Raw genomic sequence first — 23375 nt, 5'->3', positions numbered from 1 at the left:
CGACATGGTTAGCAGTTTGAATGGAGAAGGCACACTGACCCGACATGCTTAGCAGTTTGAATGGAGAAGGCACACTGACCCGACATGGTTAGCTGTTTGAATGGAGAAGGCACACTGACCCAACATGGTTAATAGTTTGAATGGAGAAGGCAAACTGACCTGACATGGTTAGCAGTTTGAATGGAGAAGGCACACTGACCCGACATGGTTAGCAGTTAGAATGGAGAAGGCACACTGATGATCGGACAAGTTAAGCAGTTTGAATGGAGAAGGCACACTGACCCGACATGGTTAGCTGTTTGAATGGAGAAGGCACACTGGTGATCGGAGAAGGTAAACTGTTTGAATGGAGAAGGCAAACTGACCCAACATGGTTAATAGTTTGAATGGAGAAGGCACACTGACCTGACATGATTAGCAGTTTGAATGGAGAAGGCACACTGACCCGACATGGTTAGCAGTTAGAATAGAGAAGGCACACTGCTGATCGGACAAGTTTAGCAGTTTGAATGGAGAAGGCACACTGACCCGACATGGTTAGCAGTTTGAATGGAGAAGGCACACTGGTGATCGGACATGGTTAGCAGTTTGAATGGAGAAGGCACACTGGTGATCGGAAATGGTTCGCAGTTTGAATGGAGAAGGCACACTGACCCGACATGGTTAGCAGTTTGAATGGAGAAGGCACACTGACCCGACATGGTTAGCAGTTTGAATGGAGAAGGCACACTGGCGATCGGAGAAGGTAAACTGTTTGAATGGAGAAGGCACACTGACCCGAAATTGTTAGCAGTTTGAATGGAGAAGGCACACTGAACCGACATGGTTAGCAGTTTGAATGGAGAAGGCACACTGACCCGACATGGTTAGCAGTTTGAACGGAGAAGGCACACTGACCCGACATGGTTAGCAGTTTGAATGGAGAAGGCACACTGACCCGACATGGTTAGCTGTTTGAATGGAGAAGGCACACTGACCCAACATGGTTAATAGTTTGAATGGAGAAGGGACACTGACCTGACATGGTTAGCAGTTTGAATGGAGAAGGCACACTGACCCGACATGGTTAGCAGTTTGAATGTAGAAGGCACACTGACCTGACATGGTTAGCAGTTTGAATGCAGAAGGCACACTGGTGATCGGACATGGTTAGCAGTTTGAATGGAGAAGGCACACTGACCTGACATGGTTAGCAGTTTGAATGGAGAAGGCACACTGACCCGACATGGTTAGCAGTTTGAATGGAGAAGGCACACTGGTGATCGGACATGGTTAGCAGTTTGAATGGAGAAGGCACACTGACCCGTCATGGTTAGCAGTTTGAATGGAGAAGGCAGACGGACCCGACATGGTTAGCAGTTTGAATGGAGAAGGCACACTGACACGACATGGTTAGTAGTTTGAATGGAGAAGGCACACTGACCCGACATGGTTAGCAGTTTGAATGGAGAAGGCACACTGGTGATCGGAAATGGTTAGCAGTTTCAATGGAGAAGGCACACTGACCCGTCATGGTTAGCAGTTTGAATGGAGAAGGCCCACTGACCCGACATGGTTAGCAGTTTGAATGGAGAAGGCACACTGACCCGACATGGTTAGCAGTTTGAATGGAGAAGGCACACTGACCCGACATGCTTAGCAGTTTGAATGGAGAAGGCTCACTGACCCGACATGGTTAGCTGTTTGAATGGAGAAGGCACACTGACCCAACATTGTTAATAGTTTGAATGGAGAAGGCACACTGACCTGACATGGTTAGCAGTTTGAATGGAGAAGGCACACTGACCCGACATGGTTAGCAGTTTGAATGGAGAAGGCACACTGACCCGACATGGTTAGCTGTTTGAATGGAGAAGGCACACTGGTGATCGGACATGGTAAGCAGTTTGAATATAGAAGGCACACAGACCCGACATGGTTAGCAGTTTGAATGTAGAAGGCACTCTGGTGATCAGACATGGTTAGCAGTTTGAATGCAGAAGGCACACAGTCCCAACATGGGTAATAGCTTGAATGGAGAAGGCACACTGACCCGACATGGTTAGCAGTTTGAATGGAGAAGGCACACTGACGCGACATGGTTAGCAGTTTGAATGGAGAAGGCACACTGACCTGACATGGTTAGCAGTTTGAATGGAGAAGGCACACTGGCCCGACATGGTTAGCTGTTTGAATGGAAAAGGCACACTGACACGACATGGTTAGCAGTTTGAATGGAAAAGGCACAATGAGCCGACATGGTTAGCAGTTTGAATGGAGAAGGCACACTGACACGACATGGTTAGCAGTTTGAATGGAGAAGACACACTGGCCCGACATGGTTAGCAGTTTGAATGGAGAAGACAGACTGACCCGACATGGTTAGCAGTTTGATTGGAGAAGGGACACTGACCCGACTTTGTTAGCAGTTTGAATGGAGAAGGCACACTGACCCGACATGGTTAGCAGTTTGATTGGAGAAGGGACACTGACCCGACATGGTTAGCAGTTTGAATGGAGAAGGCACCCTGGTGATCGGACATGTTTAGCAGTTTGAATGGAGAAGACACACTGACCCGATATGGTTAGCAGTTTGAATGGAGAAGGCACACTGGTGATCGGACATGGTTAGCAGTTTGAATGGAGAAGGCACACTGACCCGACATGGTTAGCAGTTTGAATGGAGAAGGCACACTGACCCGACATGTTTAGCAGTTTGAATGGAGAAGACACACTGACCCGACATGTTTAGCAGTTTGAATGTAGAAGGCACACTGGTGACCGGACATGGTTAGCAGTTTGAGTGGAGAAGGCACAATGACCCGACATGTTTAGCAGTTTGAATGGAGAAGGCACACTGACCCGACATGGTTAGCAGTTTGAATGGAGAAGGCACACTGACCCGACATGGTTAGCAGTTTGAATGGAGAAGGCACACTGGTGACCCGACATGGTTAGCAGTTTGAATGGAGAAGACACACTGACCCGACATGGTTAGCAGTTTGAATGGAGAAGGCACACTGACCCGACATGGTTAGCAGTTTGAATGGAGAAGGCACACTGACCCGACATGGTTAGCTGTTTGAATGGAGAAGGCACACTGGTGATCGGACATGGTTAGCAGTTTGAATGTAGAAGGCACACTGACCCGACATGGTTTGCAGTTTGAATGGAGAAGGCACAATGACCCGACATGTTTAGCAGTTTGAATGGAGAAGGCACACTGACCCGACATGTTTTGCAGTTTGAATGGAGAAGGCACAATGACCCGACATGTTTAGCAGTTTGAATGGAGAAGGCACACTGTCCCGACATGTTTAGCAGTTTGAATGGAGAAGGCACACGGACCTGACATGGTTAGCAGTTTGAATGGAGAAGGCACACTGGTGATCGGACATGGTTAGCAGTTTGAATGGAGAAGGCACAATGACCCGACATGTTTAGCAGTTTGAATGGAGAAGGCACACTGACCCGACATGGTTAGCAGTTTGAATGGAGAAGGCACAATGACCCGACATGTTTAGCAGTTTGAATGTAGAAGGCACACTGGTGATCGGACATCGTTAGCAGTTTGAATGGAGAAGGCACACTGACCCGACATTGTTTGCAGTTTGAATGGAGAAGGCACACTGACACGACATGTTTAGCAGTTTCAATGGAGAAGGCACACTGACCCGACATGGTTAGTAGTTTGAATGGAGAAGGCACACTGACCCGACATGGTTAGCAGTTTGAATGGAGAAGGCACACTGACTCGACATGTTTAGCAGTTTCAATGGAGAAGGCACACTGACCCGACATGGTTAGCAGTTTGAATGGAGAAGGCACACTGTCCCGACATGGTTTGCAGTTTGAATGGAGAAGGCACACTGGTGATCGGATATGGTTAGTAGTTTGAATGGAGAAGGCACACTGACCCGACCTGGTTAGCAGTTTGAATGTAGAAGGCACACTGGTGATCGGACAAGGTAAGCAGTTTGAATGTAGAAGGCACACAGACCCGACATGGTTAGCAGTTTGAATGGAGAAGGCACACTGACCCGACATGGTTAGCAGTATGAATGGAGAAGGCACACTGGTGATCGGACATGGTTAGCAGTTTGAATGGAGAAGGCAGACTGACTCGACATGGTTAGCAGTTTGAATGGAGAAGACACACTGACACGACATGGTTAGCTGTTTGAATGGAGAAGGCACACTGACCCGACATGGTTAGCTGTTTGAATGGAGAAGGCACACTGACCCGACTTGGTTAGCAGTTAGAATGGAGAAGACACACTGACCCGATATGGTTAGCAGTTTGAATGGAGAAGGCACACTGGTGATCGGACATGGTTAGCAGTTTGAATGGAGAAGGCACACTGACCCGACATGGTTAGCAGTTTGAATGGAGAAGGCACACTGACTCGACATGGTTAGCAGTTTGAATGGAGAAGACACACTGACCCGACATGGTTAGCAGTTTGATTGGAGAAGGGACACTGACCCGACATGGTTAGCAGTTTGAATGGAGAAGGCACCCTGGTGATCGGACATGTTTAGCAGTTTGAATGGAGAAGACACACTGACCCGATATGGTTAGCAGTTTGAATGGAGAAGGCACACTGGTGATCGGACATGGTTAGCAGTTTGAATGGAGAAGGCACACTGACCCGACATGGTTAGCAGTTTGAATGGAGAAGGCACACTGACCCGACATGTTTAGCAGTTTGAATGGAGAAGACACACTGACCCGACATGTTTAGCAGTTTGAATGTAGAAGGCACACTGGTGACCGGACATGGTTAGCAGTTTGAGTGGAGAAGGCACAATGACCCGACATGTTTAGCAGTTTGAATGGAGAAGGCACACTGACCCGACATGGTTAGCAGTTTGAATGGAGAAGGCACACTGACCCGACATGGTTAGCAGTTTGAATGGAGAAGGCACACTGGTGACCCGACATGGTTAGCAGTTTGAATGGAGAAGACACACTGACCCGACATGGTTAGCAGTTTGAATGGAGAAGGCACACTGACCCGACATGGTTAGCAGTTTGAATGGAGAAGGCACACTGACCCGACATGGTTAGCTGTTTGAATGGAGAAGGCACACTGGTGATCGGACATGGTTAGCAGTTTGAATGTAGAAGGCACACTGACCCGACATGGTTTGCAGTTTGAATGGAGAAGGAACAATGACCCGACATGTTTAGCAGTTTGAATGGAGAAGGCACACTGACCCGACATGTTTAGCAGTTTGAATGGAGAAGGCACAATGACCCGACATGTTTAGCAGTTTGAATGGAGAAGGCACACTGTCCCGACATGTTTAGCAGTTTGAATGGAGAAGGCACACGGACCTGACATGGTTAGCAGTTTGAATGGAGAAGGCACACTGGTGATCGGACATGGTTAGCAGTTTGAATGGAGAAGGCACAATGACCCGACATGTTTAGCAGTTTGAATGGAGAAGGCACACTGACCCGACATGGTTAGCAGTTTGAATGGAGAAGGCACAATGACCCGACATGTTTAGCAGTTTGAATGTAGAAGGCACACTGGTGATCGGACATGGTTAGCAGTTTGAATGGAGAAGGCACACTGACCCGACATTGTTTGCAGTTTGAATGGAGAAGGCACACTGACACGACATGTTTAGCAGTTTCAATGGAGAAGGCACACTGACCCGACATGGTTAGCAGTTTGAATGGAGAAGGCACACTGACACGACATGTTTAGCAGTTTCAATGGAGAAGGCACACTGACCCGACATGGTTAGCAGTTTGAATGGAGAAGGCACACTGACTCGACATGTTTAGCAGTTTGAATGGAGAAGGCACACTGACCCGACATGGTTAGCAGTTTGAATGGAGAAGGCACACTGACCCGACATGGTTAGCTGTTTGAATGGAGAAGGCACACTGACCCGACTTGGTTAGCAGTTAGAATGGAGAAGGCACACTGGTGATCGGACAAGGTAAACAGTTTGAATGGAGAAGGCACACTGACCCGACATGGTTAGCAGTTTGAATGGAGAAGGCCCACTGACCCGACATTGTTAGCAGTTTGAATGGAGAAGGCACACTGACCCGACATGGTTAGCAGTTGGAATGGAGAATGCACACTGGTGATCGGACAAGGTAAACAGTTTGAATGGAGAAGGCACACTGACGCGACATTGTTAGCAGTTTGAATGGAGAAGGCACACTGACCCGACATGGTTAGCAGTTTGAATGGAGAAGACACTCTGACCCGACATGTTTAGCAGTTTGAATGGAGAAGGCACACTGATCTGACATGGTTAGCAGTTTGAATGGAGAAGGCACACTGGTGATCGGACATGGTTAGCAGTTTGAATGGAGAAGGCACACTGACCCGACATGGTTAGCAGTTTGAATGGAGAAGGCACACTGGTGATCGGACATGGTTAGCAGTTTGAATGGAGAAGGCACACTGGTGATCGGAAATGGTTCGCAGTTTGAATGGAGAAGGCACACTGACCCGACATGGTTAGCAGTTTGAATGGAGAAGGCACACTGACCCGACATGGTTAGCAGTTTGAATGGAGAAGGCACACTGGCGATCGGAGAAGGTAAACTGTTTGAATGGAGAAGGCACACTGACCCGACATTGTTAGCAGTTTGAATGGAGAAGGCACACTGAACCGACATGGTTAGCAGTTTGAATGGAGAAGGCACACTGACCCGACATGGTTAGCAGTTTGAACGGAGAAGGCACACTGACCCGACATGGTTAGCAGTTTTAATGGAGAAGGCACACTGACCAGACATGGCTAGCAGTTTGAATGAAGAAGACACACTGACCCGACATGGTTAGCAGTTTGAATGGAGAAGGCACACTGACCCGACATGGTTAGCTGTTTGAATGGAGAAGGCACACTGACCCGACATGGTTAGCTGTTTGAATGGAGAAGGCACACTGGTGATCGGACAAGGTAAGCAGTTTGAATGGAGAAGGCACACTGACCTGACATGGTTAGCAGTTTGAATGGAGAAGGCACACTGACCCGACATGGTTAGCAGTTTGAATGGAGAAGACACACTGACACGACATGGTTAGCAGTTTGAATGGAGAAGACACACTGACCCGACATGGTTAGCAGTTTGAATAGAGAAGACACACTGACCCGACATGGTTAGCAGTTTGAATGGAGAAGGCACACTGACCCGACATGGTTAGCTGTTTGAATGGAGAAGGCACACTGACCCGACATGGTTAGCTGTTTGAATGGAGAAGGCACACTGACCCGACATGGTTAGCAGTTTGAATGGAGAAGGCACACTGACCCGACATGGTTAGCAGTTAGAATGGAGAAGGCACACTGGTGATCGGACAAGATAAGCAGTTTGAATGGAGAAGGCACACTGACCCGACATGGTTAGCTGTTTGAATGGAGAAGGCACACTGTTGATCGGAGAAGGTAAACAGTTTGAATGGAGAAGGCACACTGACCCGACATTGTTAGCAGTTTGAATGGAGAAGGCACACTGACCCGACATGGTTAGCAGTTTGAATGGAGAAGACACACTGACCCGACATGGTTAGCAGTTTGAATGGAGAAGGCACACTGACCAGACATGGTTAGCAGTTTGAATGGAGAAGACACACTGACCCGACATGGTTAGCAGTTTGAATGGATTAGGCACACTGGTGATGGGACATGGTTAGCAGTTTGAATGGAGAAGGCACACTGGTGATCGGACATGGTTAGCAGTTTGAATGGAGAAGACACACTGACCCGACATGGTTAGCAGTTTGAATGGAGAAGGCACACTGACCCGACATGGTTAGCAGTTTGAATGGAGAAGGCACACTGACCCGACATGTTTAGCAGTTTGAATGGAGAAGGCACACTGACCCGACATGGTTAGCAGTTTGAATGGAGAAGGCACACTGACCCAACATGTTTAGCAGTTTGAATGGAGAAGGCACACTGACCCGACATGGTTAGCAGTTTGAATGGAGAAGGCACACTGACCGGACATGCTTAGCAGTTTGAATGGAGAAGGCACACTGACCCGACATGGTTAGCAGTTTGAATGGAGAAGGCACACTGACCCAACATGGTTAATAGTTTGAATGGAGAAGGCACACTGACCTGACATGGTTAGCAGTTTGAATGGAGAAGGCACACTGACCCGACATGGTTAGCAGTTAGAATGGAGAAGGCACACTGGTGATCGGACAAGGTAAGCAGTTTGAATGGAGAAGGCACACTGGTGATCGGAGAAGGTAAACTGTTTGAATGGAGAAGGCACACTGACCCGACATTGTTAGCAGTTTGAATGGAGAAGGCACACTGAACCGACATGGTTAGCAGTTTGAATGGAGAAGGCACACTGACCCGACATGGTTAGCAGTTTGAATGGAGAAGGCACACTGACCCGACATGGTTAGCAGTTTTAATGGAGAAGGCACACTGACCAGACATGGCTAGCAGTTTGAATGAAGAAGACACACTGACCCGACATGGTTAGCAGTTTGAATGGAGAAGGCACACTGACCCGACATGGTTAGCTGTTTGAATGGAGAAGGCACACTGACCCGACATGGTTAGCTGTTTGAATGGAGAAGGCACACTGGTGATCGGAGAATGTAAACAGTTTGAATGGAGAAGGCACACTGACCCGACATTGTTAGCAGTTTGAATGGAGAAGGCACACTGACCCGACATGGTTAGCAGTTTGAATGGAGAAGACACACTGACCCGACATGGTTAGCAGTTTGAATGGAGAAGGCACACTGACCAGACATGGTTAGCAGTTTGAATGGAGAAGGCACACTGACCCGACATGGTTAGCAGTTTGAATGGAGAAGGCACACTGGTGATCGGACGTGGTTAGCAGTTTGAATGGAGAAGGCACACTGGTGATCGGACATGGTTAGCAGTTTGAATGGAGAAGACACACTGACCCGACATGGTTAGCAGTTTGAATGGAGAAGGCACACTGACCCGACATGGTTAGCAGTTTGAATGGAGAAGGCACACTGACCCGACATGCTTAGCAGTTTGAATGGAGAAGGCACACTGACCCGACATGGTTAGATGTTTGAATGGAGAAGGCACACTGACCCAACATGGTTAATAGTTTGAATGGAGAAGGGACACTGACCTGACATGGTTAGCAGTTTGAATGGAGAAGGCACACTGACCCGACATGGTTAGCAGTTTGAATGTAGAAGGCACACTGACCTGACATGGTTAGCAGTTTGAATGCAGAAGGCACACTGGTGATCGGACATGGTTAGCAGTTTGAATGGAGAAGGCACACTGACCTGACATGGTTAGCAGTTTGAATGGAGAAGGCACACTGGTGATCGGACATGGTTAGCAGTTTGAATGGAGAAGGCACACTGACCCGTCATGGTTAGCAGTTTGAATGGAGAAGGCAGACGGACCCGACATGGTTAGCAGTTTGAATGGAGAAGGCACACTGACACGACATGGTTAGTAGTTTGAATGGAGAAGGCACACTGACCCGACATGGTTAGCAGTTTGAATGGAGAAGGCACACTGGTGATCGGACATGGTTAGCAGTTTCAATGGAGAAGGCACACTGACCCGTCATGGTTAGCAGTTTGAATGGAGAAGGCCCACTGACCCGACATGGTTAGCAGTTTGAATGGAGAAGGCACACTGACCCGACATGGTTAGCAGTTTGAATGGAGAAGGCACACTGACCCGACATGCTTAGCAGTTTGAATGGAGAAGGCTCACTGACCCGACATGGTTAGCTGTTTGAATGGAGAAGGCACACTGACCCAACATTGTTAATAGTTTGAATGGAGAAGGCACACTGACCTGACATGGTTAGCAGTTTGAATGGAGAAGGCACACTGACCTGACATGGTTAGCTGTTTGAATGGAGAAGGCACACTGGTGATCGGACATGGTTAGCAGTTTGAATGGAGAAGGCACACTAGTGATCGGACATGGTTAGCAGTTTGAATGGAGAAGGCACACTGACCCAACATGGTTAATAGTTTGAATGGAGAAGGCACACTGACCCGACATGGTTAGCAGTTTGAATGGAGAAGTCACACTGACCCGACATGGTTAGCAGTTTGAATGGAGAAGTCACACTGACCCGACATGGTTAGCAGTTTGAATAGAGAAGGCACACTGGTGATCGGACATGGTAAGCAGTTTGAATATAGAAGGCACACAGACCCGACATGGTTAGCAGTTTGAATGTAGAATGCACTCTGGTGATCAGACATGGTTAGCAGTTTGAATGGAGAAGGCACACAGTCCCAACATGGGTAATAGTTTGAATGGAGAAGGCACACTGACCCGACATGGTTAGCAGTTTGAATGGAGAAGGCACACTGACGCGACATGGTTAGCAGTTTGAATGGAGAAGGCACACTGACCTGACATGGTTAGCAGTTTGAATGGAGAAGGCACACTGGTGATCGGACATGGTTAGCAGTTTGAATGGAGAAGGCACACTGACCTGACATGGTTAGCAGTTTGAATGGAGAAGACACACTGACCCGACATGGTTAGCAGTTTGAATGGAGAAGGCACACTGGCCCGACATGGTTAGCTGTTTGAATGGAAAAGGCACACTGACACGACATGGTTAGCAGTTTGAATGGAAAAGGCACAATGAGCCGACATGGTTAGCAGTTTGAATGGAGAAGGCACACTTGTGATCAGACATGGTTAGCAGTTTGAATTGAGAAGACACACTGACACGACATGGTTAGCAGTTTGACTGGAGAAGACACACTGGCCCGACATGGTTAGCAGTTTGATTGGAGAAGGGACACTGACCCGACATTGTTAGCAGTTTGAATGGAGAAGGCACACTGACCCGACATGGTTAGCAGTTTGATTGGAGAAGGGACACTGACCCGACATGGTTAGTAGTTTGAATGGAGAAGGCACCCTGGTGATCGGACATGTTTAGCAGTTTGAATGGAGAAGACACACTGACCCGATATGGTTAGCAGTTTGAATGGAGAAGGCACACTGGTGATCGGACATGGTTAGCAGTTTGAATGGAGAAGGCACACTGACCCGACATGGTTAGCAGTTTGAATGGAGAAGACACACTGACCCGACATGTTTAGCAGTTTGAATGTAGAAGGCACACTGGTGACCGGACATGGTTAGCAGTTTGAGTGGAGAAGGCACAATGACCGGACATGTTTAGCAGTTTGAATGGAGAAGGCACACTGACCCGACATGGTTAGCAGTTTGAATGGAGAAGGCACACTGACCCGACATGGTTAGCAGTTTGAATGGAGAAGGCACACTGGTGACCCGACATGGTTAGCAGTTTGAATGGAGAAGACACACTGACCCGACATGTTTAGCAGTTTGAATGTAGAAGGCACACTGGTGACCGGACATGGTTAGCAGTTTGAGTGGAGAAGGCACAATGACCCGACATGTTTAGCAGTTTGAATGGAGAAGGCACACTGACCCGACATGGTTAGCAGTTTGAATGGAGAAGGCACACTTGTGATCAGACATGGTTAGCAGTTTGAATTGAGAAGACACACTGACACGACATGGTTAGCAGTTTGACTGGAGAAGACACACTGGCCCGACATGGTTAGCAGTTTGATTGGAGAAGGGACACTGACCCGACATTGTTAGCAGTTTGAATGGAGAAGGCACACTGACCCGACATGGTTAGCAGTTTGATTGGAGAAGGGACACTGACCCGACATGGTTAGTAGTTTGAATGGAGAAGCACCCTGGTGATCGGACATGTTTAGCAGTTTGAATGGAGAAGACACACTGACCCGATATGGTTAGCAGTTTGAATGGAGAAGGCACACTGGTGATCGGACATGGTTAGCAGTTTGAATGGAGAAGGCACACTGACCCGACATGGTTAGCAGTTTGAATGGAGAAGACACACTGACCCGACATGTTTAGCAGTTTGAATGTAGAAGGCACACTGGTGACTGGACATGGTTAGCAGTTTGAGTGGAGAAGGCACAATGACCCGACATGTTTAGCAGTTTGAATGGAGAAGGCACACTGACCCGACATGGTTAGCAGTTTGAATGGAGAAGGCACACTGACCCGACATGGTTAGCAGTTTGAATGGAGAAGGCACACTGGTGACCCGACATGGTTAGCAGTTTGAATGGAGAAGACACACTGACCCGACATGTTTAGCAGTTTGAATGTAGAAGGCACACTGGTGACCGGACATGGTTAGCAGTTTGAGTGGAGAAGGCACAATGACCCGACATGTTTAGCAGTTTGAATGGAGAAGGCACACTGACCCGACATGGTTAGCAGTTTGAATGGAGAAGGCACACTGACCCGACATGGTTAGCAGTTTGAATGGAGAAGGCACACTGGTGACCCGACATGGTTAGCAGTTTGAATGGAGAAGACACACTGACCCGACATGGTTAGCAGTTTGAATGGAGAAGGCACACTGACCCGACATGGTTAGCAGTTTGAATGGAGAAGGCACACTGACCCGACATGGTTAGCTGTTTGAATGGAGAAGGCACACTGGTGATCGGACATGGTTAGCAGTTTGAATGGAGAAGGCACACTGACCCGACATGGTTTGCAGTTTGAATGGAGAAGGCACAATGACCCGACATGTTTAGCAGTTTGAATGGAGAAGGCACACTGACCCGACATGTTTAGCAGTTTGAATGGAGAAGGCACAATGACCCGACATGTTTAGCAGTTTGAATGGAGAAGGCACACTGACCCGACATGTTTAGCAGTTTGAATGGAGAAGGCACACGGACCTGACATGGTTAGCAGTTTGAATGGAGAAGGCACACTGGTGATCGGACATGGTTAGCAGTTTGAATGGAGAAGGCACAATGACCCGACATGTTTAGCAGTTTGAATGGAGAAGGCACACTGACCCGACATGGTTAGCAGTTTGAATGGAGAAGGCACAATGACCCGACATGTTTAGCAGTTTGAATGTAGAAGGCACACTGGTGATCGGACATGGTTAGCAGTTTGAATGGAGAAGGCACACTGACCCGACATGGTTTGCAGTTTGAATGGAGAATGCACACTGACCCGACATGGTTAGTAGTTTGAATGGAGAAGGCACACTGACCCGACATTGTTTGCAGTTTGAATGGAGAAGGCACACTGACCCGACATGGTTAGCAGTTTGAATGGAGAAGGCACACTGACCCGACATGGTTAGTAGTTTGAATGGAGAAGGCACACTGACCCGACATGGTTAGCAGTTTGAATGGAGAAGGCACACTGACCCGACATGTTTAGCAGTTTCAATGGAGAAGGCACACTGACCCGACATGGTTAGCAGTTTGAATGGAGAAGGCACACTGTCCCGACATGGTTTGCAGTTTGAATGGAGAAGGCACACTGGTGATCGGATATGGTTAGTAGTTTGAATGGAGAAGGCACACTGACCCGACCTGGTTAGCAGTTTGAATGTAGAAGGCACACTGGTGATCGGACAAGGTAAGCAGTTTGAATGTAGAAGGCACACAGACCCGACATGGTTAGCAGTTTGAATGGAGAAGGCACACTGACCCGACATGGTTAGCAGTATGAATGGAGAAGGCACACTGGTGATCGGACATGGTTAGCAGTTTGAATGGAGAAGGCACACTGACTCGACATGGTTAGCAGTTTGAATGGAGAAGACACACTGACACGACATGGTTAGCTGTTTGAATGGAGAAGGCACACTGACCCGACATGGTTAGCTGTTTGAATGGAGAAGGCACACTGGTGATTGGACAAGGTAAGCAGTTTGAATGGAGAAGGCACACTGACCCGACATGGTTAGCAGTTTGAATGGAGAAGGCACACTGACCCGACATTGTTAGCAGTTTGAATGGAGAAGGCACACTGACCCGACATGGTTAGCAGTTAGAATGGAGAAGGCACACTGGTGATCGGACAAGATAAACAGTTTGAATGGAGAAGGCACACTGACGCGACATTGTTAGCAGTTTGAATGGAGAAGGCACACTGACCCGACATGGTTAGCAGTTTGAATGGAGAAGACACTCTGACCCGACATGTTTAGCAGTTTGAATGGAGAAGGCACACTGACCTGACATGGTTAGCAGTTTGAATGGAGAAGGCACACTGGTGATCGGACATGGTTAGCAGTTTGAATGGAGAAGGCACACTGACCCGACATGGTTAGCAGTTTGAATGGAGAAGGCACACTGGTGATCGGACATGGTTAGCAGTTTGAATGGAGAAGGCACACTGGTGATCGGACATGGTTAGCAGTTTGAATGGAGAAGACACACTGACCCGACATGGTTAGCAGTTTGAATGGAGAAGGCACACTGACCCGACATGGTTAGCAGTTTGAATGGAGAAGGCACACTGACCCGACATGCTTAGCAGTTTGAATGGAGAAGGCACACTGACCCGACATGGTTAGCTGTTTGAATGGAGAAGGCACACTGACCCAACATGGTTAATAGTTTGAATGGAGAAGGGACACTGACCTGACATGGTTAGCAGTTTGAATGGAGAAGGCACACTGACCCGACATGGTTAGCAGTTTGAATGTAGAAGGCACACTGACCTGACATGGTTAGCAGTTTGAATGCAGAAGGCACACTGGTGATCGGACATGGTTAGCAGTTTGAATGGAGAAGGCACACTGACCTGACATGGTTAGCAGTTTGAATGGAGAAGGCACACTGGTGATCGGACATGGTTAGCAGTTTGAATGGAGAAGGCACACTGACCCGTCATGGTTAGCAGTTTGAATGGAGAAGGCAGACGGACCCGACATGGTTAGCAGTTTGAATGGAGAAGGCACACTGACCCGACATGGTTAGCAGTTTGAATGGAGAAGGCACTCTGACCCGACATGCTTAGCAGTTTGAATGGAGAAGGCTCACTGACCCGACATGGTTAGCTGTTTGAATGGAGAAGGCACACTGACCCAACATTGTTAATAGTTTGAATGGAGAAGGCACACTGACCTGACATGGTTAGCAGTTTGAATGGAGAAGGCACACTGACCTGACATGGTTCGCTGTTTGAATGGAGAAGGCACACTGGTGATCGGACAGGGTTAGCAGTTTGAATGGAGAAGGCACACTAGTGATCGGACATGGTTAGCAGTTTGAATGGAGAAGGCACACTGACCCAACATGGTTAATAGTTTGAATGGAGAAGGCACACTGACCCGACATGGTTAGCAGTTTGAATGGAGAAGTCACACTGACCCGACATGGTTAGCAGTTTGAATGGAGAAGTCACACTGACCCGACATGGTTAGCAGTTTGAATGGAGAAGGCACACTGACCCGACATGGTTAGCTGTTTGAATGGAGAAGGCACACTGGTGATCGGACATGGTAAGCAGTTTGAATATAGAAGGCACACAGACCCGACATGGTTAGCAGTTTGAATGTAGAAGGCACTCTGGTGATCAGACATGGTTAGCAGTTTGAATGCAGAAGGCACACAGTCCCAACATGGGTAATAGCTTGAATGGAGAAGGCACACTGACCCGACATGGTTAGCAGTTTGAATGGAGAAGGCACACTGACGCGACATGGTTAGCAGTTTGAATGGAGAAGGCACACTGACCTGACATGGTTAGCAGTTTGAATGGAGAAGGCACACTGGCCCGACATGGTTAGCTGTTTGAATGGAAAAGGCACACTGACACGACATGGTTAGCAGTTTGAATGGAAAAGGCACCATGAGCCGACATGGTTAGCAGTTTGAATGGAGAAGGCACACTGGCCCGACATGGTTAGCAGTTTGAATGGAGAAGACAGACTGACCCGACATGGTTAGCAGTTTGATTGGAGAAGGGACACTGACCCGACATTGTTAGCAGTTTGAATGCAGAAGGCACACTGACCCGACATGGTTAGCAGTTTGATTGGAGAAGGGACACTGACCCGACATGGTTAGCAGTTTGAATGGAGAAGGCACCCTGGTGATCGGACATGGTTAGCAGTTTGAATGGAGAAGGCACACTGACCCGACATGGTTAGCAGTTTGAATGGAGAAGGCACACTGACCCGACATGTTTAGCAGTTTGAATGGAGAAGACACACTGACCCGACATGTTTAGCAGTTTGAATGTAGAAGGCACACTGGTGACCGGACATGGTTAGCAGTTTGAGTGGAGAAGGCACAATGACCCGACATGTTTAGCAGTTTGAATGGAGAAGGCACACTGACCCGACATGGTTAGCAGTTTGAATGGAGAAGGCACACTGACCCGACATGGTTAGCAGTTTGAATGGAGAAGGCACACTGGTGACCCGACATGGTTAGCAGTTTGAATGGAGAAGACACACTGACCCGACATGGTTAGCAGTTTGAATGGAGAAGGCACACTGACCCGACATGGTTAGCAGTTTGAATGGAGAAGGCACACTGACCCGACATGGTTAGCTGTTTGAATGGAGAAGGCACACTGGTGATCGGACATGGTTAGCAGTTTGAATGTAGAAGGCACACTGACCCGACATGGTTTGCAGTTTGAATGGAGAAGGCACAATGACCCGACATGTTTAGCAGTTTGAATGGAGAAGGCACACTGACCCGACATGTTTAGCAGTTTGAATGGAGAAGGCACAATGACCCGACATGTTTAGCAGTTTGAATGGAGAAGGCACACTGACCCGACATGTTTAGCAGTTTGAATGGAGAAGGCACACGGACCTGACATGGTTAGCAGTTTGAATGGAGAAGGCACACTGGTGATCGGACATGGTTAGCAGTTTGAATGGAGAAGGCACAATGACCCGACATGTTTAGCAGTTTGAATGGAGAAGGCACACTGACCCGACATGGTTAGCAGTTTGAATGGAGAAGGCACAATGACCCGACATGTTTAGCAGTTTGAATGTAGAAGGCACACTGGTGATCGGACATGGTTAGCAGTTTGAATGGAGAAGGCACACTGACCCGACATGGTTTGCAGTTTGAATGGAGAATGCACACCGACCAGACATGGTTAGCAGTTTGAATGGAGAAGGCACACTGACATGACATGTTTAGCAGTTTCAATGGAGAAGGCACACTGACCCGACATGGTTAGTAGTTTGAATGGAGAAGGCACACTGACCCGACATGGTTAGCAGTTTCAATGGAGAAGGCACACTGACCCGACATGGTTAGCAGTTTGAATGGAGAAGGCACACTGACCCGACATGTTTAGCAGTTTCAATGGAGAAGGCACACTGACCCGACATGGTTAGTAGTTTGAATGGCGAAGGCACACTGACCCGACATTGTTTGCAGTTTGAATGGAGAAGGCACACTGACCCGACATGGTTAGTAGTTTGAATGGAGAAGGCACACTGACCCGACATGGTTAGCAGTTTGAATGGAGAAGGCACACTGACCCGACATGTTTAGCAGTTTCAATGGAGAAGGCACACTGACCCGACATGGTTAGCAGTTTGAATGGAGAAGGCACACTGTCCCGACATGGTTTGCAGTTTGAATGGAGAAGGCACACTGGTGATCGGATATGGTTAGTAGTTTGAATGGAGAAGGCACACTGACCCGACCTGGTTAGCAGTTTGAATGTAGAAGGCACACTGGTGATCGGACAAGGTAAGCAGTTTGAATGTAGAAGGCACACAGACCCGACATGGTTAGCAGTTTGAATGGAGAAGGCACACTGACCCGACATGGTTAGCAGTATGAATGGAGAAGGCACACTGGTGATCGGACATGGTTAGCAGTTCGAATGGAGAAGGCAGACTGACTCGACATGGTTAGCAGTTTGAATGGAGAAGACACACTGACACGACATGGTTAGCTGTTTGAATGGAGAAGGCACACTGACCCGACATGGTTAGCTGTTTGAATGGAGAAGGCACACTGACCCGACTTGGTTAGCAGATAGAATGGAGAAGGCACACTGGTGATCGGACAAGGTAAACAGTTTGAATGGAGAAGGCACACTGACCCGACATGGTTAGCAGTTTGAATGGAGAAGGCACACTGACCCGACATTGTTAGCAGTTTGAATGGAGAAGGCACACTGACCCGACATGGTTAGCAGTTAGAATGGAGAAGGCACACTGGTGATCGGACAAGGTAAACAGTTTGAATGGAGAAGGCACACTGACGCGACATTGTTAGCAGTTTGAATGGAGAAGGCACACTGACCCGACATGGTTAGCAGTTTGAATGGAGAAGACACTCTGACCCGACATGTTTAGCAGTTTGAATGGAGAAGGCACACTGACCTGACATGGTTAGCAGTTTGAATGGAGAAGGCACACTGGTGATCGGACATGGTTAGCAGTTTGAATGGAGAAGGCACACTGACCCGACATGGTTAGCAGTTTGAATGGAGAAGGCACACTGGTGATCGGACATGGTTAGCAGTTTGAATGGAGAAGGCACACTGGCGATCGGAGAAGGTAAACTGTTTGAATGGAGAAGGCACACTGACCCGACATGGTTAGCAGTTTGAATGGAGAAGGCACACTGAACCGACATGGTTAGCAGTTTGAATGGAGAAGGCACACTGACCCGACATGGTTAGCAGTTTGAACGGAGAAGGCACACTGACCCGACATGGTTAGCAGTTTGAATGGAGAAGGCACACTGACCCGACATGGTTAGCTGTTTGAATGGAGAAGGCACACTGACCCAACATGGTTAATAGTTTGAATGGAGAAGGGACACTGACCTGACATGGTTAGCAGTTTGAATGGAGAAGGCACACTGACCCGACATGGTTAGCAGTTTGAATGTAGAAGGCACACTGACCTGACATGGTTAGCAGTTTGAATGCAGAAGGCACACTGGTGATCGGACATGGTTAGCAGTTTGAATGGAGAAGGCACACTGACCTGACATGGTTAGCAGTTTGAATGGAGAAGGCACACTGACCCGACATGGTTAGCAGTTTGAATGGAGAAGGCACACTGGTGATCGGACATGGTTAGCAGTTTGAATGGAGAAGGCACACTGACCCGTCATGGTTAGCAGTTTGAATGGAGAAGGCAGACGGACCCGACATGGTTAGCAGTTTGAATGGAGAAGACAGACTGACCCGACATGGTTAGCAGTTTGATTGGAGAAGGGACACTGACCCGACATTGTTAGCAGTTTGAATGTAGAAGGCACACTGACCTGACATGGTTAGCAGTTTGAATGCAGAAGGCACAATGGTGATCGGACATGGTTAGCAGTTTGAATGGAGAAGGCACACTGACCTGACATGGTTAGCAGTTTGAATGGAGAAGGCACACTGACCCGACATGGTTAGCAGTTTGAATGGAGAAGGCACACTGGTGATCGGACATGGTTAGCAGTTTGAATGGAGAAGGCACACTGACCCGTCATGGTTAGCAGTTTGAATGGAGAAGGCAGACGGACCCGACATGGTTAGCAGTTTGAATGGAGAAGGCACACTGACACGACATGGTTAGTAGTTTGAATGGAGAAGGCACACTGACCCGACATGGTTAGCAGTTTGAATGGAGAAGGCACACTGGTGATCGGACATGGTTAGCAGTTTCAATGGAGAAGGCACACTGACCCGTCATGGTTAGCAGTTTGAATGGAGAAGGCCCACTGACCCGACATGGTTAGCAGTTTGAATGGAGAAGGCACACTGACCCGACATGGTTAGCAGTTTGAATGGAGAAGGCACACTGACCCGACATGCTTAGCAGTTTGAATGGAGAAGGCTCACTGACCCGACATGGTTAGCTGTTTGAATGGAGAAGGCACACTGACCCAACATTGTTAATAGTTTGAATGGAGAAGGCACACTGACCTGACATGGTTAGCAGTTTGAATGGAGAAGGCACACTGACCTGACATGGTTAGCTGTTTGAATGGAGAAGGCACACTGGTGATCGGACAGGGTTAGCAGTTTGAATGGAGAAGGCACACTGACCCAACATGGTTAATAGTTTGAATGGAGAAGGCACACTGACCCGACATGGTTAGCTGTTTGAATGGAGAAGTCACACTGACCCGACATGGTTAGCAGTTTGAATGGAGAAGTCACACTGACCCGACATGGTTAGCAGTTTGAATGGAGAAGTCACACTGACCCGACATGGTTAGCAGTTTGAATGGAGAAGTCACACTGACCCGACATGGTTAGCAGTTTGAATGGAGAAGGCACACTGACCCGACATGGTTAGCTGTTTGAATGGAGAAGGCACACTGGTGATCGGAAATGGTAAGCAGTTTGAATATAGAAGGCACACAGACCCGACATGGTTAGCAGTTTGAATGTAGAAGGCACTCTGGTGATCAGACATGGTTAGCAGTTTGAATGCAGAACGCACACAGTCCCAACATGGGTAATAGCTTGAATGGAGAAGGCACACTGACCCGACATGGTTAGCAGTTTGAATGGAGAAGGCACACTGACGCGACATGGTTAGCAGTTTGAATGGAGAAGGCACACTGACCTGACATGGTTAGCAGTTTGAATGGAGAAGGCACACTGGCCCGACATGGTTAGCTGTTTGAATGGAAAAGGCACACTGACACGACATGGTTAGCAGTTTGAATGGAGAAGACACACTGACACGACATGGTTAGCAGTTTGAATGGAGAAGACACACTGGCCCGACATGGTTAGCAGTTTGAATGGAGAAGACAGACTGACCCGACATGGTTAGCAGTTTGATTGGAGAAGGGACACTGACCCGACATTGTTAGCAGTTTGAATGTAGAAGGCACACTGACCTGACATGGTTAGCAGTTTGAATGCAGAAGGCACACTGGTGATCGGACATGGTTAGCAGTTTGAATGGAGAAGGCACACTGACACGACATGGTTAGCAGTTTGAATGGAGAAGGCACACTGACCCGACATGGTTAGCAGTTTGAATGGAGAAGGCACACTGGTGATCGGACATGGTTAGCAGTTTGAATGGAGAAGGCACACTGACCCGTCATGGTTAGCAGTTTGAATGGAGAAGGCAGACGGACCCGACATGGTTAGCAGTTTGAATGGAGAAGGCACACTGACACGACATGGTTAGTAGTTTGAATGGAGAAGGCACACTGACCCGACATGGTTAGCAGTTTGAATGGAGAAGGCACACTGGTGATCGGACATGGTTAGCAGTTTCAATGGAGAAGGCACACTGACCCGTCATGGTTAGCAGTTTGAATGGAGAAGGCCCACTGACCCGACATGGTTAGCAGTTTGAATGGAGAAGGCACACTGACCCGACATGGTTAGCAGTTTGAATGGAGAAGGCACACTGACCCGACATGCTTAGCAGTTTGAATGGAGAAGGCTCACTGACCCGACATGGTTAGCTGTTTGAATGGAGAAGGCACACTGACCCAACATTGTTAATAGTTTGAATGGAGAAGGCACACTGACCTGACATGGTTAGCAGTTTGAATGGAGAAGGCACACTGACCTGACATGGTTAGCTGTTTGAATGGAGAAGGCACACTGGTGATCGGACAGGGTTAGCAGTTTGAATGGAGAAGGCACACTGACCCAACATGGTTAATAGTTTGAATGGAGAAGGCACACTGACCCGACATGGTTAGCAGTTTGAATGGAGAAGTCACACTGACCCGACATGGTTAGCAGTTTGAATGGAGAAGTCACACTGACCCGACATGGTTAGCAGTTTGAATGGAGAAGGCCCACTGACCCGACATGGTTAGCTGTTTGAATGGAGAAGGCACACTGGTGATCGGAAATGGTAAGCAGTTTGAATATAGAAGGCACACAGACCCGACATGGTTAGCAGTTTGAATGTAGAAGGCACTCTGGTGATCAGACATGGTTAGCAGTTTGAATGCAGAAGGCACACAGTCCCAACATGGGTAATAGCTTGAATGGAGAAGGCACACTGACCCGACATGGTTAGCAGTTTGAATGGAGAAGGCACACTGACGCGACATGGTTAGCAGTTTGAATGGAGAAGGCACACTGACCTGACATGGTTAGCAGTTTGAATGGAGAAGGCACACTGGCCCGACATGGTTAGCTGTTTGAATGGAAAAGGCACACTGACACGACATGGTTAGCAGTTTGAATGGAGAAGACACACTGACACGACATGGTTAGCAGTTTGAATGGAGAAGACACACTGGCCCGACATGGTTAGCAGTTTGAATGGAGAAGACAGACTGACCCGACATGGTTAGCAGTTTGATTGGAGAAGGGACACTGACCCGACATTGTTAGCAGTTTGAATGGAGAAGGCACACTGACCCGACATGGTTAGCAGTTTGAATGGAGAAGGCCCACTGACCCGACATGGTTAGCTGTTTGAATGGAGAAGGCACACTGGTGATCGGACATGGTTAGCAGTTTGAATGGAGAAGGCACACTGACCCGACATGGTTAGCAGTTTGAATGGAGAAGGCACACTGACTCGACATGGTTAGCAGTTTGATTGGAGAAGGGACACTGACCCGACAGGGTTAGCAGTTTGATTGGAGAAGGGACACTGACCCGACATGGTTAGCAGTTTGAATGGAGAAGGCACCCTGGTGATCGGACATGTTTAGCAGTTTGAATGGAGAAGACACACTGACCCGATATGGTTAGCAGTTTGAATGGAGAAGGCACACTGGTGATCGGACATGGTTAGCAGTTTGAATGGAGAAGGCACACTGACTCGACATGGTTAGCAGTTTGAATGGAGAAGGCACACTGACCCGACATGTTTAGCAGTTTGAATGTAGAAGGCACACTGGTGACCGGACATGGTTAGCAGTTTGAGTGGAGAAGGCACAATGACCCGACATGTTTAGCAGTTTGAATGGAGAAGGCACACTGACCCGACATGGTTAGCAGTTTGAATGGAGAAGGCACACTGACCCGACATGGTTAGCAGTTTGAATGGAGAAGGCACACTGGTGACCCGACATGGTTAGCAGTTTGAATGGAGAAGACACACTGACCCGACATGGTTAGCAGTTTGAATGGAGAAGGCACACTGACCCGACATGGTTAGCAGTTTGAATGGAGAAGGCACACTGACCCGACATGTTTAGCAGTTTGAATGGAGAAGGCACACTGACCCGACATGTTTAGCAGTTTGAATGGAGAAGGCACACGGACCTGACATGGTTAGCAGTTTGAATGGAGAAGGCACACTGGTGATCGGACATGGTTAGCAGTTTGAATGGAGAAGGCACAATGACCCGACATGTTTAGCAGTTTGAATGGAGAAGGCACACTGACCCGACATGGTTAGCAGTTTGAATGGAGAAGGCACAATGACCCGACATGTTTAGCAGTTTGAATGTAGAAGGCACACTGGTGATCGGACATGGTTAGCAGTTTGAATGGAGAAGGCACACTGACCCGACATGGTTTGCAGTTTGAATGGAGAATGCACACTGACCCGACATGGTTAGTAGTTTGAATGGCGAAGGCACACTGACCCGACATTGTTTGCAGTTTGAATGGAGAGGGCACACTGACCCGACATGGTTAGCAGTTTGAAT

Source organism: Hypanus sabinus, unplaced genomic scaffold (assembly GCF_030144855.1).
Source record: "Hypanus sabinus isolate sHypSab1 unplaced genomic scaffold, sHypSab1.hap1 scaffold_641, whole genome shotgun sequence".
NCBI lineage: Eukaryota > Metazoa > Chordata > Chondrichthyes > Myliobatiformes > Dasyatidae > Hypanus > Hypanus sabinus.
The sequence above is the reverse complement of the archived record's forward strand: the minus strand, read 5'-3'. Positions refer to the sequence as shown.